This window comes from Carettochelys insculpta, chromosome 9, assembly GCF_033958435.1.
Source record: "Carettochelys insculpta isolate YL-2023 chromosome 9, ASM3395843v1, whole genome shotgun sequence".
Lineage (NCBI taxonomy): Eukaryota > Metazoa > Chordata > Testudines > Carettochelyidae > Carettochelys > Carettochelys insculpta.
Window position 1 is genome coordinate 15,500,326 of NC_134145.1, and position 17,456 is coordinate 15,517,781.

General features: G+C 46.7%; 1 protein-coding gene across 11 annotated transcripts in view; it reads left to right on the forward strand.

The window, feature by feature from the left end:
• FGGY (FGGY carbohydrate kinase domain containing) overlaps positions 1 to 17,456 on the forward strand; it is a 478,496-nt gene that overhangs the window by 295,031 nt on the left and 166,009 nt on the right. The window lies entirely within an intron of this gene.

Here is a 17,456-nt window from a genome sequence, read left to right on the forward strand (position 1 = left end):
CCCTTTGACATTCAGCTAATTATTCCCCCCATGTGGTGGCTGCTGGGCAGTGCATAAAGAGGCAGAGAAATGTTTCTGCCTCTTCCTTGTCCATATCTGGGAGCTCCTGTGGTCCTCTGAGCAGAGTGGCTGCAAATATGCCTTGCTACAACTTGCCTACTTGAATGCTGCATTGATGGAACAAAGCAGGTATAAGTTGGGCCTGATAGTGACGACCACATCATATTCTCATTGTATAAATGGCAAAGTTAAAATCTTCTTCAGTGGGACAAGGATTTGCTACTCTTTGCACCAAATCTCTTATTTCACTGCAGATATTTTTCTTGCAATATTAGCATAGCATTTCGTAGGACACAAACTGGCAATCCATAAGGTTAGTCATTGGTGAATGTTTCCGTTGGCTGAACTTTCAGCATGAGTAAACCTTTTGCTTGGGACTTCTAATTTTTGTAACTCATATCCTATTGCAGATTGTATTGTGGATGTGTTTTCTTTCACTGATGCCAGTGTATTCCCCTACCTTTTTTTTCGGTCCTGGAATACTGTTAGAAAATATTTTAATATGTGCTTTAAATGAGATTAAGAGAAATAATCTATTGTAGCTGGCCTAAGTATAAATAGTTGTTTTTGAAAAATACTGCAGTGGCATATGTGATTAAGTGCAATCATAGAAGTTCCCTTAGGATTGTTCCCCGGTGTGCTGACTATGCCACTGATACATGCCTTCTTGCTCTGTGGGTACCCCCACCACCCTCTCCTGCAGGGCCAGATATTCTGGTCTCCCTCAAACAAGGCATGGAGTTGAGATTACTGCTCCCACTACTGCGCAGAACAATGCAGATACTGAACAACTACAGCTCTGGGTGGATGCAGTGCTAGGGCACAACACTTAGGAAAACAAGAGGGATCAAAGCCCAAAATAAGTCCATCTTTCTTTGTTAAAAGATTTACACAGTGAAAGCTCATCACGTAAGCTGCCCTTATCAGTGAAATAGATATATACGCAGTGGTTGCTCCCCCACCCCAGGTACTAGTTATTTACATTGGGCCTGAGAGTAAGCAAAAGTGTTTTTATTAAGTTTTTTTAAAACAGGATTTAAGTGGTTGCGAGTAAAAACAGACAGATCAAAATAAGTTAAAAATTAAAATCAATAGAAAATACACAGCTCATTCTTATTCAACAAGAAACTAGTCACATGCAAATTCTTTCCCTAAACAGCAGTTCTTATTTCAGGTATAAACTTCAAATCGGAGACAAACTCTAACTCAGACTTGGGTCTCCAGCCTTCAGAGTTCTTATGTCCACCTGGGGTGTGTCAGACAATTTCAAAGGCCAGCCAAAGACCAAAGGGGGATTGCTTAGTTTAGACTTTTCCCCAGGGTGAGAATTCTTTGTTTGATATCTCCTTTTCCCTGGAAAAATACCAGGCTCAAAATGAGTTTGAGTACCAGGTGGTTTGGTCACATGTCATGCTAGTATCAGCCACCACTTGGGCTTACAGGGCTGCTTACAAGTCATTGAGTTGATCAGCAAACCATCAGGCTTCTGGGTCACCAGTAATGGTTTTCATTTGGTACATTTGGAGTCATAAACAAACTCAACATATTTCCAGCTTCACACACGAGCGATACATGCACACAAATAGGTTATACAGATTCAGCAGATTGTAACTTTAGCATTTATAGGTTACATGAGGTATGTTGTTAAAGCATCTTCAGGTTATGCATACAATATTCATATTCACAAGCCAATTTTCATAAAGCGTGGGGGGACTGTCACAACACACAGTCTGTTTTTCCTACTAATGTTGTCCATACCCTGCCCCCATGCCACTAAGATAATATTTATTAACATTAGTGTTCAGTGTTGCCTACTCTCCTGATAGTTAGTGCTTTTCATATGGTACCAGATACTGAATCTGTGATTTGTGAGAATCTTGTCTTTCATTTTAAAAAATCAAGTAAGTTTCTGGCCCTTTTGGTTGTGGACTGAAAACATTGAAATCATAACACCTAAACCCTCCATTTCCTGAAGATGAATAAAATGCAGCCAAATGTTATTTTTCTAAAACAAAAAAAAAAATCCATGTGGTTTTTATAACCATTTGCATGATTTTGGGAGCCTGACTCAGGATTTTGGGAAGTTAGGATTGACAATACTGAACCTAGCAAAGGAAAGGAAATCCTGCTGTGGCTGAGATGTGGCTGTCCCATTCATATTCAGTAGAGCAAGAATATTTAAATGGTATGATTAATCAGTTCAGTGATTTTGTGTTCATTCTTTAACTCCAAAAAGAAAGGTTAATAAGTAAAGCGTTTGCTTTCAAGAGCACTAAGAGTATAAATGCCTTGAAAGGCTGTTTGGTTTTTTTTGTTTTTTTTAATATGAGAGGTTCAGATCGACACTTCTTTTGTTACATTTATTAATATCTGTGCCCTAAATACTGATACCTGTAGCGGTACATTAACTCACTGGTTCCAGCATGTGCATCTTCCATGCCTGCACAAGTCTATAATGTTTGGTAGTTTTTGTGGAATGCTGTGCCACCATTCTCTGTGCAAATACCAACCTTGGCTTTAACTGGAACATTTTCTGAGGCTGCAGAAGCACTGGTACTTAGCAGTGCAAGAGGTGATGTCTTTATAAGTGTATGTATTTCCCACAGAGCTGTCTGTTTAGGATTAGGGCTATAAAGCCAGTATATATTGGCTCTGCCAGTACTATTTTTCAATTTTATCAGCCCTCTTATACCATTTAGAATTGTGTCAGACATTCTTTGATGCAAAAATGGATAGATGGAGCATAAATTAACTGGCAAAGTGCTTCTTGTATGTTATGGAGGCATAAAAGGAAGTCCTAAGAAGCTCTAGATCTGTATATCTCAAATGGAGGCACTAGGTCAGCTCTGATTTAACACGTGATCCTTTGTATTCCAAGGCTTTTGCTCTATCACTGGGCCGAAAACATTAGCAGCTCTGACAGTTTGCTTGCCAATACCAAAAGGATGAATTGGTTTGACATAATTGTGAGCAATGTTATATTGTTCAGATGACAAATTAAGACATTGGTATGCATGAGATACTTTGAGTACAGTTGGGCTAAAAACTTGGTGTTGAATCAAGTTTGGGCCAGCATCATCTTACTGCATGGCTGTGTCTACACTAGCCTAAAACTTCTAAATGGCCATGCAAATGGCCATTTCGAAGTTGACTAATGAAGCACGGAAATACATATTCAGCGCCTCATTAGAATGCCAGCAGCCGCGGCACTTCGAAATTGACGCGGCTCACTGCTGCGTGGCTTGTCTAGATGGGGCTCCTTTTCGAAAGGACCCCGCCAACTTCCAAATCCCCTTATTCTTATCTGCTGTTAGGAACAAGGGGATTTGAAGTTGTCGGGGTCTTTTCAAAAAGGAGCCCCATCTGGACGAGCCGCGCGGTGGTAAGCTGCGTCAATTTTGAAGTGCTGCGGCTGCTGGCATTCTAATTAGGCGCTGAATATGTATTTCAGTGCTTCATTAAGAAACTTCGAAATGGCCATTTGCATGGCTATGTCGAAGTTTTGGGCTGGTGTAGACGTAGCCCATATGAACTGCAGATTGTGTATATTATAAAATAGTACAATATGTCCATCTTTTCTCTTCTGTTGTTATTCTTACCATGAACTACCTTGATAAGCCACATGAGTAGATCCTGTTTGCAGACTCCAGAGGAATCTGTAGCAAGCCTGCAGCCTCTTGTCTGTAGAATTTAAACAAATCTAATGTCCCTGGCTAGGAAGACATCAAAGCAAGTAACTTTGAGTGACAATGCTAGTTTTCAGGTGGTTATGCTTTTTCCCAAAAGGCGGGACGTAAGTCCCCATTCATTTGAGTAATTTAAAAATCAACAAGAAAAACCAGCATTCAAGTATATACCTTAGCAAATGTATCCTGTATTGGTTGACAGTGGGGAGGGGTGAAGAGAGACATAAAATGACCTAATGGAACTTTTCTGTGTCCAGCCTCTGACTCAGAAGAGGTGAAATGGATGATGACCTCATGCACCCGGAGGAATGAGATGACTTTAGAGTTTGGGAAGTAGATGATGGTTCTTATTTCTTGCTGGTTTCCCGTTGCCTTCAGGGTTGCTGTTTATAAAGTTATGTTCTAGTTTTCCCTCCAAACCATATTGGGTTCATCTCCTTTTTACTTGGTGCCCTTTTTCTTCCTTTTATTTTGTGGGATTTGTTTTTCCTCCTTAAACTTCCATTCTGATTGTGTTTTCAGGCCCATGCTTACTCTCCTACCGTATTCCACGCTTTCACTTGGAATAAAGAAAAAAGGATAACAAAAAGTTGAATCAATGAGGCTCTGTGTGAGTCTGGTAATGCAGTATAGGACTTCTCACTTGTAGATTACAGGTTCAAATGAATTCTATTAAAGTAGCAGCTGGACAGCTTCATCATCTGATGGAGGGCAGTCTGATGGCTTGTGGAAGGAAGGGGGTCCTTGACCCAGTTCCAGACAAGCAGGTGTTCATGTCACAAAACCAACACCACATATGAGTGTTGAAATGGAACCTTTATTTGGGTCTCAGCTGCTGGCCAAGGAATGAATGGGCAATCAGACTGAAATGCTCCAAACCCATAGAATGTCCTTCTTAGAACATGATGAAAACAAATAGGTAGGGGATTGTGGAACACTTGACTTGTCTCTGTGCAGTGCCTATTCTATTGTAAACAAGAGTTCAGTCCCTAGGTTTGTCATGAGATTTTAAAAATTTTGTTTCCATAAATACTTGCATATTTGACTTTGAAATGTTCTTGCTGTGAGTGTTAGGGATGAGATACAAATCAAAATGGTGAATAATTTTCTTCTGATATACAGGAATGTTTTTTTAGATGACAGATATACAAGGCAAAAAAAACCACACCCTTCTGCTTAGGTCACTAAAATAATTCTGAATGTAAACTCACTGGAAGTACTGTAAATATTCCTCAATTATACTTCCAATTCATATGAAAGGTTAAAGTAATCTTTTTCTGCTCGCAGACAATTTGAAAACAGACTTCCCTCAGATTTGCTCATTATTCAAAAGTATTTGACAAATATTCTTGCGATATTTAACTCAGCAGTGATTACGAAAAGTCATCTGTGAGGTATTGGTATTCTAACTGTGTTGGTTAGTTTTTCTTGGTCAGATAAATAGCATGGCATTGTTTCTGTTCCTAGATTGAATGAGTAGATACGTACTTCTGGGATAGAGAGGTATGCATGGAAGTGTAAAATTTGCTTTCTGTGAATACTTAAGCTTGCAAACTTTAAATTTACTTGCTGCAAATATTTATGTCAGCACAACTCAATAGAATAAGTTTGTGGAAGTGAGCAAAACAAGAACAATTAGTATGAACAAAATAAACTAATCACAAAACAAAAAAGCAGTCTTCAGATCTGGAAAATCTGAAGAAGTGGGTCTGTCTCATGAAAGCTCATCACCTAATAAATCATTTTGTTAGTCTTTAAAGAACTACAGTATTGCTTTTTGTTTTGTGAAGATACAGGCTAAAATGGCTACCTCTCTGTGAAAATAAATTAATGTAAAAGTTGGAGTGAAGTTTGTTTGCAATGTTTATCTGGCTCCAGAATTTTTATATTGTACATATATTATTTTCAGACATACCAGAAGAAAATTTTACATTTATTAATTTTTGGCTGGAATATCTAGCTATGGATTGTGCCAAAACGCAAAGAATGGTTATGTTTTTCTTTAGATTAATTATATATGAGTGATTTCTATAAAAAGAATTGTCCAATTAAATCAGTGGGACTGTAGCGCATTCTGGTTCAGGGTGGGGAAGGACTGGGAGTAAGTGTTTCTTTTGTAATTGTCTCCAAATGAAGTGCCTCTAGTTCAAGGTGTTTCTTACACACTTCATTTGCTGCAGAGGGAACACAGGCAAAGAAGATCCTCCTTTTAGTTAGGATCACTTCACAAAGAAAACTGTCATGATGTAAATCCTTTGTAATTAATAACCAAAGAAGGACGTTTCTTGAATCATTCTTCTTTTCGTTTTTCTGGTGGATTGCCCAAGGATCTCACCTATATGTTACTGTTCAGTTCTTCCTTTTTTTATTCATGTTATTCTCTCAGCCCATCCTTGGCTTGCAATAACCAGAGGAAATGCATAGCAACAACCATTACAAATAGGAGCACTGATCATGGAGTAAAGGCAAATGGTTGATGTGCTGATGGTTGCAGTGCCTCCTTTATCCATGTTCTCTGAGTCACTCTCTTTACAGATGGCTTTTTTGTTCTCTATGTTTTAGATGGCTGAAAAGGTTACGGTTTTGCCAGAAAGTAAGCCAACTTCATGTACAGTAAGGGCATGCCCACGTTACTGAGTTCTGATTTGAGACCTCGGTTTCACGCAATCCACATTTTGGAGAGGTTTGAACTTGTACCTTTGGATCAGTGCACTTTTAGAGAAGATGGAAAGCCAAGGAAAGTAGGCTTAGGTATGAACCTGAGATTTTTGCTTCTGGCCCACAGGGCCATTGTGGTTTTAAAGGCACAGTTTCCTGGTAATGGAATATGAGATTCAAAGCCTTTCACCACTATATGACTGTGTCAGATGTTCACCATATTGACAGTGGTCAGTGTCACATGCATCCAATTGGGAACCTATTTTATTATTTTAAGCATAAGTTAATAGTATAAAAGATGCTAGTGCCGCAGCTCTAGGTTCTCTGATGCTTACTTAATCCTTAAGCATAATTTAATCATTAGCATTAAAAAGCAAATATTCACCAGGAACAAATTAACTCGACTAAGAGGTATCCACGCAAGTTGAAAAGGAAGTGTGAAGAAGCTTTGACTTCTGCACTTGTTCTGTGAAGAAACAATGGATTCTAGAATTTGTTGCCATGGAAGTCAGCCTGATATTTTTCATTTGAAAAACTGTTTTTTAAAGAAAAACTTAGGACTCATTTCAAGATGGAAGCTGGTATGTAGACAGAATGGCAGTGTAGTATTGCTGTAGCAAAGAGCTAGGTTTGATTTGTGTTCCAAGTCTTCCTCTCTCAAGGCTCGGGCTACGCTAGGCAGGTAAGTCGATTGCAGATATGAAACTCTAGCTGTGGCAATTGTGTAGCTAGAATTGACTTATCTGTAATCGACTTACGTGGCTGTCTTCACAGAGGAAGCTTGACGAGCGAAACTCTCCTCTTGACCTCTTACACCTCGTGATATTGAGGAGTGCAGGGTTGACTGTCGATCTCACGTAGTTCGATTTTTTGTTTTTGTTTTTGCATGTTCCTGCCAGGTGTGTGAAATCGAACTCTAGAGGATTGAACTTGACTGCGTCAATCTTCCTCATAGTGTAGATGTACCTTCACTCTCCTGCCCAAAGGGTGCTAAAAAATGCTGCAGAGGCAGCCAGGTAAACACACGAGGGAGGAAATCGCTTGCTATTGTTCAGGTGTGTCATTCCAGGCTGTTTCAGAATGGTGTTTATAGGCTCCTCAGTGATAGTGTCAGAAAGAGGGATAAATGTGCTTTAGGTTTGGGGTGAAAAGAAAGGGAAAATGAGTGGAGGAGAGTCTAAAGGAAAACACAGGGACTGAATTTATTTTCTTTAAGCATGAGTTTGGAGGATGAGTCGCAGGATATGAATATTACATTGAGAATGTTCATGGGACTTTTCCATAATGCTTTTAATGTGGTTGTGGTTGTCTGTGAGTGGAAATCAAATAGTGAACTTCAACAAGTGTAGAGAATATGGAGATGTTTATATTCATTTGAAAAAAGCACCAAGAAATTACATGATTTTTGTCTGTTCTGGCTAATAATGAATAACATCAACATGACAAAGAATGAATCATTTGGACACTCATGAAACACTGGACCGTAGAGTTGCTAACTTGTAGCTTTGTGGGGATTTGTGAAATAATAGAATCAGGATTCTGTGACTCTCTTTGGCTGGATAGCTGGGCTTGTCTGAGTTACGGGATTAATCTTAGCCTTGTGTCTATGGTTATAAACACAAGATTACCAGACAGAAATCCTACTTTTATTAGCAGCTTATTGTTTATATTGTCAAAACAGCAAAGCTGACAGACCTTTTTAATTAAAATATAAAGGGACAAATTCTGCCCTTAGAGGCAAATGGCCAATTAATGACTATCCATCTGCAAGCAAAGTGGCCTGAAATAGGCATCCAATACTAATGCTTTTTCTGATTAAAGTCTGTGATTTGAAGTTTTTGTTTTTGGAGATCAGTAGGAGTAAAGTACCTTCTGGGAGCTCAGTAGGCTCGAAACCACAGAAAATATAGAGATGGATGATCCAGAATGAAAGTGACACTCTTATTGTTATTTACCTGGCAACATCTTATTTCCTGAAATTTCATTTTCTCATCTTATTGACATTATAGACTCACATAACATAGACTCAATCACATAACAAAAGTAGGCAAAAGATTATACAGGTCCAGCTCTCTTGGGACCTAACTGGTGCTGAATAAGAGACTTTGCTGGACAATGGGGCTGCGTCTACACGTGCATGCTACGTCGAAGTAGCGGCACCAACTTCGAAATAGCGCCCGTCACGTCTACACGCGTCGGGCGCTATTTCGAAGTTAACTTCGACGTTAGGCGGCGAGACGTCGAAGTCCCTAACCTCATGAGGAGATAGGAATAGCGCCCTACTTCGACGTTCAACGTCGAAGTAGGGACAGTGTAGACGATCCGCGTCCCGCAACGTCGAAATTGCCGGGTCCTCCATGGCGGCCATCAGCTGGGGGGTTGAGAGATGCTCTCTCCAGCCCCTCAGCTCACTGGTGGCCGCGTGGAGCGGCCCCTTAAAGGTCCCCTCCCCCGCCCTGACTGCAGGAGGCTGAGGCAACGTGCAGGCTCCTGCCTGCACACGCGGCGAGCCTGCACAGCCCTCAGCCCCTGACACCAGCCATGGCTGCCCAGCAGCCCCCCCAGCGCCCCCAGGGGACCCCCCCCAAGGGCAGCCAGGGCAGCCAGAGGGCCACACAGTCTGGGAAGCGGCAGCGGGGCCCCTCTTGGACGGAGGCCGAGATGCGGGACCTGCTGGGGCTCTGGAGCGAGGAGGAGGTGCTCCAGGTAATGGGGAGCAAGAGGCGGAACGCAGATGCGTTCGCTCGGCTGGCCGATGTCCTGGCTGCCCGGGGTCACCCTGCCTGCACTCCTGACCACGTCCGCAGTAAGGTCAAGGAGCTGCGGCAGGGTTATGCCCAGGCCCGGGATGCGGCCAGCTGATCTGGGGCCGCCCCCGTCACTTGCCCCTTTTACAGGGAGCTCAGGGACATCCTGGGCTCCCGGCACACCTCCTCCCCTCCGGCCACCCTTGACACCTCGGCTGACGAGCCCGAGCAGGCCCTGCAGACGGACTCCGCCCCGGAGGCAAGCCCCGCACCCCAGGGGCTCCCCCCGGAGGCCATCCCTGGGACATCGCGGCAGGAGGAGGAGGAGGAGGGGGGCTCCTCCTCCGCAGAATCCAGCCTGCAGATCCTCCTCCTGCCATCCCGGAGCAGCAGCAAGGCCTCTGACCCCCGGGGATCTCCAGACCATGGGAGCGGACCCACAGGTAGGTACCCCTCTCTGGTGGACACCCTGGGGCTTGAGGGGCGGGGGGAACAGAGATGTGTCCAGGGCCCCCCACACGCTCACATGGCCATGGCCCCAAGGACACTAGGGCCATGGCCCTCACAGCACTGCAGCCATCAGCCCCTGCCCCCCGCCACCCTGCATGACAGTGCCATGCCCCATCCCCGGGCCAGGGGGGAGCGGAACCTCGAGGGGCCCCCGGGCGGAGGGGGTGGGACACCCCGCAGCAGCAGCATGTGATGGAGTGGGGGGAGTGCCAAAGGGAGACTCAGGCTACACATGAGCCACCAGAGCCGAGGAGCTCCCAGGGCCAAAGGAGGATCCTGGCGCTAAAGCTGGCAGGTGACACCTCTGCCCTGAGCAAACAGGAGGGAGGAGCTGAGCTGGCTTGGAATTGGGGGGCGAGGGCGGGGGCCACAGGTAGAGGCTAGGGGAAGGGAGAGCTGGTAGGCAGCCAGCCTGAGGAGGGGGAAAGCTGCATCCCAGAGGGGCCCCCCTTGGGGTCTTCTCCCCACGACGGGTTGGAAGGACTGTCTCTTCCGACAGCTGGTGCTGTCACTCCTGCCGGAAACTGGCCATCTGTGGCCTAAGAAAGCTCTCCTGCTCTCAGACCCTGCGGGGTGAAGTGAGAGTCGCTCCCACCAGGGGACGGGGTGCAGGGCAGGGGGACCCCTGAACCCCATCCATCACAGCAGCATCTCCCGGGGACGGGGATGGGGAACCTGCAGCACAGGGCGGGGGGAACAAAGGCCACGGCTCGGGGCCCACACTAACGCCTGTCTCCATTCTTCTTTCCCCCCTCCTCTCCTGTGTCCTGCACCTGCACCATCCGAAGGACCGGAAGAGAGCGCTGGCGAGGCCTCGGTTGTCCTGGAGAGCCCTCCGGGACCCTCGCTCCAGGGCAGCCCCTCGGCCGAGGAACGACCGGCCCCGCGGAGGGCCAGACGGCGGACCCCGCGCCTGCTACCGGTGGCGGCCACGGACCCCCAGCTGCTGGCCATCCTCCGCCGGCAGCTGGAGGTGTCAGAGCAGCACCTCCGGCTGCAGGAGCAGGCGCTGGCCTGGCGCAGGGAGGCATGGGGGGCCTATATGGAGACCATCAACCGGCTGGTTGACTACCTGGCCCCCCATGCCGCGCCGGCTGAGCCACCGCCCGCCTTGCCCGCTCCTGCAGCCCCACCACCAGCTGCTCCAGCCGTCGCCGGGCCGTCCGCCGTCGCCCCACCACCTCCCCGCGAGGGCCACCGCGCCGAGGGACCCCTGGAGCCACCCGAGACTCGCCGGCACCGCTACCTTCCGGTGCAGCCCGCTCCCACCCAGCCGCGGACCAGACTGCAGGCCCGGCGGAGCTCCCGGCCGGGCACGCCCACTGCTGGGCTGTAGGGGCGAGGGGCCCGGGACGTGGCCCCCCCCCTTGTTGGACATACTTTTGTTGGACTGCTTTATTTTGGTGCCCCTGTTTGCCCCGTCCCCCCTCTGTAAATAGTTCGCCCCATTCTCCTCCCTGCTTTGCTTTTTTGTTGATGCACACTTTTTTATTTGCTTTGTGGTTGTATTGTTTTATTTGTGCCCATCTTGATTTGCTTGAACGTTTGTCCCTCCTTCTTTTTGGTTTCTGTGTCAGATATTTATTTTTAAAAAAAAAAAAAAAAAAAATTCGTTAAGACAAAAAAATCGTTTACGTTCACCCACAAGTTCGTGCTGTCATTTCTCCTGGACAAGGGGGGGGGGCGTGGTGGGGTGCTCCATGGTGTTGGCGTTGGGGCAGGAGTGTGGGGGAGGAAGGGGCGGGCAGTAGGGGGCGTGGCCAGAGTTCACCCCGCGGCCTGTTGCTCGAAGTGGGCCCGCAGGGCCTCCCGGACCCGGGTCCCCTCTGGGTCCACCTGCCGACTGGGGGCAGCAGGTGGCTGCACATGTGCCCTGGTGGCCTCGGCGGCCCAGCCCTGAAGAAAGCTCTCCCCCTTGCTCTCCACAAGGTTGTGCAGGGCGCAGCAGGCACCCACAATCTGGGGGATGTTGTTGGGGCTGGCATCCAGGCGGGTGAGGAGACATCGCCAGCGTCCCTTGAGGCGGCCGAATGAGCGCTCCACCACCTGGCGCGCACGGTTCAGGCGCTCGTTGAAGCGCTCCTGGCTGGCGGAGAGGTGGCCCATGTAGGGGCGCATGAGCCACGGCCGGAGGGGGTAGGCCGCATCCGCGAGGATGCAGAAGGGCATGGTGGTGTCCCCCAGAGGGATCTCCCGCTGGGGGATGTAGGTCCCCGCCTCCAGCCGGCGGCACAGGCCCGAGTTGCGGAAAACCCGGGCGTCGTGGGTGCTGCCAGGCCAGCCCACATAAATGTCCTGGAACCGTCCACGGCTGTCCACCAAGGCCTGCAGGACGACTGAATGGTAGCCCTTCCGATTGAGGTATCGGCCGCCACTGTGGTCCGGGGCGCGGATGGGGATGTGAGTCCCATCCAGAGCCCCAAAGCAGTTGGGGAAGCCCAGGGTGGCAAAGGTGGCGACAGTGGCCTGTGGGTCCCCCAGCCTCACGAGCCTGTGCAGGAGCATGGAGTTGATGGCACGCACGACCTGCAGAGAAAGCACATGGGACAGCCCCAATGAGGGATGAGCAGGGTGTGCGTGGCCCTGCCCTGCCCTGGCCCCCCTGCCCTGGCCTGCCCTGCCCTGCCCTGCCCTGCCCTGCCCTGGCCCCCCTGCCCTGCCCTGCCCTGCCCTGGCCCCCCTGCCCTGCCCTGCCCTGCCCTGGCCTGCCCTGCCCTGCTCTGGCCCCCCTGCCCTGGCCTGCCCTGCCCTGCCCTGACCTGCTCTGCCCCCCCTGCCCTGCCCTGCCCTGCTCTGGCCCCCCTGCCCTGCCCTGCCCTGCCCTACCCTGCCCTGCCCTGGCCCCCCTGCCCTGGCCTGGCCTCCCCCTGTGGGTTCTCTTACCTCCATGAAGACAGCCCCGACGGTGGCCTTTCCGACACCAAACTGCTGCCCCACGGATCGGTAGCTGTCCGGAGTGGCCAGCTTCCAGACAGCGATGCCGACCCGTTTCTCCACAGGGAGGGCACGCCGCATGGCAGTGTCCTGGTGCCTGAGTGTGGGGGTGAGCCACTGGCGGAGCTCCAGGAATGTCTGGCGGGTCATCCTGAAGTTCCTGAGCCAGTGGTCGTCGTCCCACTCCCCAAGCACCAGCCGCTCCCACCAGTCGGTGCTGGTGGGGTAGCTCCACAGCCGCCGGCGTGTGAGGCGGGGGGTGGAGCGGGGTGCTGCAGGGGTAGGGGCTCAGCCCTGCTGCCCTGGGGGCATCTCCTCCCCTGGGGCAAGAAGGTGCTCAGCTGCCCCCAACATGGCATGAGCCAGGGCAAGCCCTGCTCCTGCCAGGAGGGCTGGGTGGACCTCTAGCTGCTGCTGCTGCTGGGGGTCCATGACTGCGGCGCTCGGGGTCTGTGTGCCTATATGGCTCCTCAGACCGCGTGCTGTGCAGGCTGAGTGTATGTGGGAGGGGCCCTTTAAGGGAGCGGCTAGCTGTTGCCCCGGAAGCGCTAGTCCGCCCGTTGACCCTGTCTGCAGCTGTGCCTGGCATCCCTATTTCGATGTGTGCTACTTTGACGTGTAGACGTTCCCTCGCTGCGCCTATTTCGGTGTTGGGCTGAGCAACGTCGAAGTTGAACATCGACGTTGCCAGCCCTGGAGGACGTGTAGACGTTATTCATCGAAATAGACTATTTCGATGTTGGCTGCACGTGTAGACGTAGCCTGGGAGGTCAATATTATCAAGCAGCATTGGCAACGTTTCCACCGCTTACTGGGCTCTGAGGAGAGATTTAGGGATAAATTAGAGCTAAATGATAGCAGAGAACACTGAGAGCCTGTGTGGCTGTAAACAAACTTTATGGGACCATGGGAAACTGGGCCACACCCCTGATAAGTGGTTGTCCGGCTAACTAAAATCATGACAGATCATAGATGTTGCTGGAAGATTGACTTCCATGTTAGTAGTTCTGTTCTGTGCTGAACACAAAGTTGGTTAAACTGGAAGTACCTTTTATATTTATTTAGAGCATAAGCTCTCTGGAACAGGGACTATATTTTACTGTGTTTGTACGTGTCTAGCACAATGGCATACTGATCTTGGTTGGGGAAGCTGGAAGCTGCTGTAATACAAATAATAAAATGGCAATTATAATTATTGATATTGTTACTTATGGCTTACTACAGTTTTTGAGATACATGGCATTTCTAAAAGTTAACACGGCTCTGCCAAAGCACCTCTGTGCAACCTGCAACCTCCTCCTTCTCTTGACTATTTTTAAGCATTATCACTTTCTCTAGCTCTCCTGATTTTATTCTGAGTCTCCTAATATTTGAAGTTTTTACATGCAGTCCCAGTTCCTGGAGTCATGTAGTTACATGAGAATCTCAGCTGTCATTGAATAAAACAATTTTCAAGTCTTTTGGGGAAAACATCTTAAAAAGAAAGAAGCAAATAAAAAGACCCCCAATTTAAATTTTTAAATGTGTGGGTTTTTTTGTTAAAGCCAACTTATGATTTTTTAAGGCCTGACTCATGATTTTTGAACACTTGGGTTTGGCAGCACAACGTTATGGTAATGGTTTTTCTTACTACTGTACTTAGACTTTGATAGATTGATCAATGGCCGCTCATCAGGGCTATTATATATTGTAAGCCAGTGATTCTTGCACTTTTTTCATGATATATAATACATCTTAATAAGAACATAAGAACATAAGAACGGCCATACTGGGTCAGACCAAAGGTCCATCCAGCCCAGCATCCCATCTGCCGACGGTGGCCAATGCCAGGTGCCCCAGAGAAGGAGAACAGAAGACAATGATCAAGTAATTTATGTCCTGCCATCCATCTCCTGCCCTTGTACTGAAGGCTAGGGCACCATACTTTATCCCTGGCTAATAGCCATTTATGGACCTAACCTGCAAAAATTTATCAAGCTCTTTTTTAAACCCTAATAGAGTCCTGGCCTTCACAGCCTCCTCGGGCAGGGAGTTCCACAGGTTGACTGTGCGCTGTGTGAAGAAGAATTTCCTTTTATTAGTTTTGAACCTACTACCCATCAATTTCATTTGGTGTCCCCTAGTTCTTGTGTTATGGGAAAAGGTAAATAATTTTTCTATATTCACTTTCTCCACACCATTCATGATTTTATACACCTCTATCATATCGCCCCTCAATCGCCTCTTTTCCAAACTGAAAAGTCCCAGTCTCTCTAGCCTCTCCCCATATGGGACCCGTTCCAAGCCCCTAATCATCTTAGTCGCCCTTTCTGAATCTTTTCAAATGCCAATATATCTTTTTTGAAGTGAGGAGACCACATCTGCACGCGGTACTCAAGATGTGGGCGTACCATAGTTTTATATAGGGGAAGTATGATATCTTTTGTCTTATTATCGATCCCTTTTTTAATAATTCCTAACATCCTATTTGCCTTACTAACTGCCGCTGCACACTGCATGGATGTCTTCAGAGAACTATCCACTATAACTCCAAGATCCCTTTCCCGATCTGTCGTAGCTAAATTTGACCCCATCATGTAGTACGTGTAATATGGGTTATTTTTTCCAACATGCATTACCTTACACTTACCCACATTAAATTTCATTTGCCATTTTGCTGCCCAATCACTCAGTTTGCTGAGATCTTTTTGTAGTTCTTCACAATCTGTTTTGGTTTTGACTGTCCTGAACAACTTGGTGTCATCTGCAAACTTTGCCACCTCACTGCTTACCTCATTTTCTAGATCATTGATGAACAAGTTATACAGGATCGGTCCCAGGACTGACCCCTGGGGAACACCACTAGTTACCCTCCTCCATTGTGAAAATTTACCATTTATTCCCACCCTTTGTTTTCTGTCTTTTAACCAATTCCCGATCCATGAAAGGATCTTTCCTCCTATCCCATGACCACCTAATTTACATAAAAGCCTTTGGTGTGGGACCGTGTCAAAGGCTTTCTGGAAATCTAGGTATATTATGTCCACTGGGTGCCCCTTGTCCGCATGTTTATTAACCCCTTCAAAGAATTCTAATAGATTAGTTAGACACGACTTCCCTGTGCAGAAACCATGCTGACTTTTGCCCAACAATTCGTGCTTTTCTACGTGCCTTGCAATTTTATTCTTTACTAGTGTTTCTACTAATTTGCCTGGTACTGATGTTAAACTTATCGGTCTATAATTGCCAGGGTCTCCTCTAGAGCCTTTTTTAAATATTGGCCTTATATTGGCCGTCTTCCAGTCATTTGGTACCAAAGTGGATTTAAAGGATAGGTTACAAACCACTGTTAATAACTCTGCAATTTCACATTTGAGGTCTTTCAGAACCCTTGGGTGAATACCGTCTGGTCCTGGAAACTTGTTACTATTCAGCTTATCAATTAACTCCAGAACCTCCTCTAATGTCACTTCAATCTGAGTGAGTTCCTCAGATTTGTCACCTAAAAAGGCTGGCTCAGATTTAGGAACCTCTGTAACATCCCCAGCCGTGAAGACTGAAGCAAAGAAATCATTTAATCGCTCCGCAATGGCACTGTCTTCCTTGATCGCTCCTTTTATATCTTTGTCGTCCAAGGGCCCCACTGCTTTTTTAGCGGGCTTCCTGCTTCTAATGTATTTAAAAAACATTTTACTATCGTTTTTTGAATTTTTGGCTAGCTGTTCCTCAAAATCTTTTTTGGCTTTTCTTATTATATTATGACACTTAATTTGGGAGTGTTTATGTTCCTTTCTATTTTCCTCACTAGGATTTGACTTCCACTTTTTAAAAGATGCCCTTTTCTCTCTCACTGCCTTTTTAACATGGCTGTTTAGCCATGGTGGTTCTTTGTTAGGTCTCTTACTGTGTTTTTTTATTTGGGGTATACATTTAAGTTGGGCCTCTAGTATGGTGTCTTTAAACAGTTTCCATGCAGCTTCCAGGTATTTTAGTTTAATTACTCTACCTTTTAGTTTCTGTTTAACTAGCTTCCTCGTTTTAGTGTAATTCCCCTTTTTGAAATTAAATGCGAGAGTGTTTGACCGCTGCAGTGTTCTTCCCAACACAGGAATATTAAAAGTTATTATATTGTGGTCACTATTTCCAAGCGGTCCAGTAACAGTTACCTCTTGGACCAGATCCTGCGTTCCAGTCAAGACTAGATTGAGAATTGACTCTCCCCTTGTGGGTTCCTGTACTAGCTGCTCCAAGAAGCAGTCATTTAAGGCATCAAGAAATTTAATCTCTGAATCCCGTCCTGAGGTGACATGCACCCAATCAATATGGGGATAATTGAAATCTCCTATTATTACTGTGTTTTTTATTTTGATAGCCTCTCTAATCTCCCTTAACATTTCAGCATCACTATCACTGTCCTGGTTAGGTGGTCGGTAATATATTCCTAATGCCATATTCATATTAGAGAAATGAATTGTTATCCATAATGATTCTATGGAACATTTTGATTCCTTTAGGATTTTTGCTTCATTTGATTCTATATTATCCTTCACATATAGTACCACTCCGCCACCCGCACGACCTGTTCTGTCTTTCCGATATAATTTATATCCCGGTATGATAGTGTCCCACTGATTGTCCTCATTCCACCATGTTTCTGAGATGCCTATTATGTCAACTTCCTCCTTTGATATAAGGTACTCCAGTTCACCCATCTTATTAGACAGACTCCTAGCATTTGTGTAAAAGCACGTTAAAAAACTACCACTATTTATATGTCCGCCTTTCACAGACGCGTTGGATTTTTTTATATGCGATGGAGAACAACTCTTGGGAAAACTCTGTTCCCATTGACAATTGTCCAGACCGCATCTTCTCCCATTCT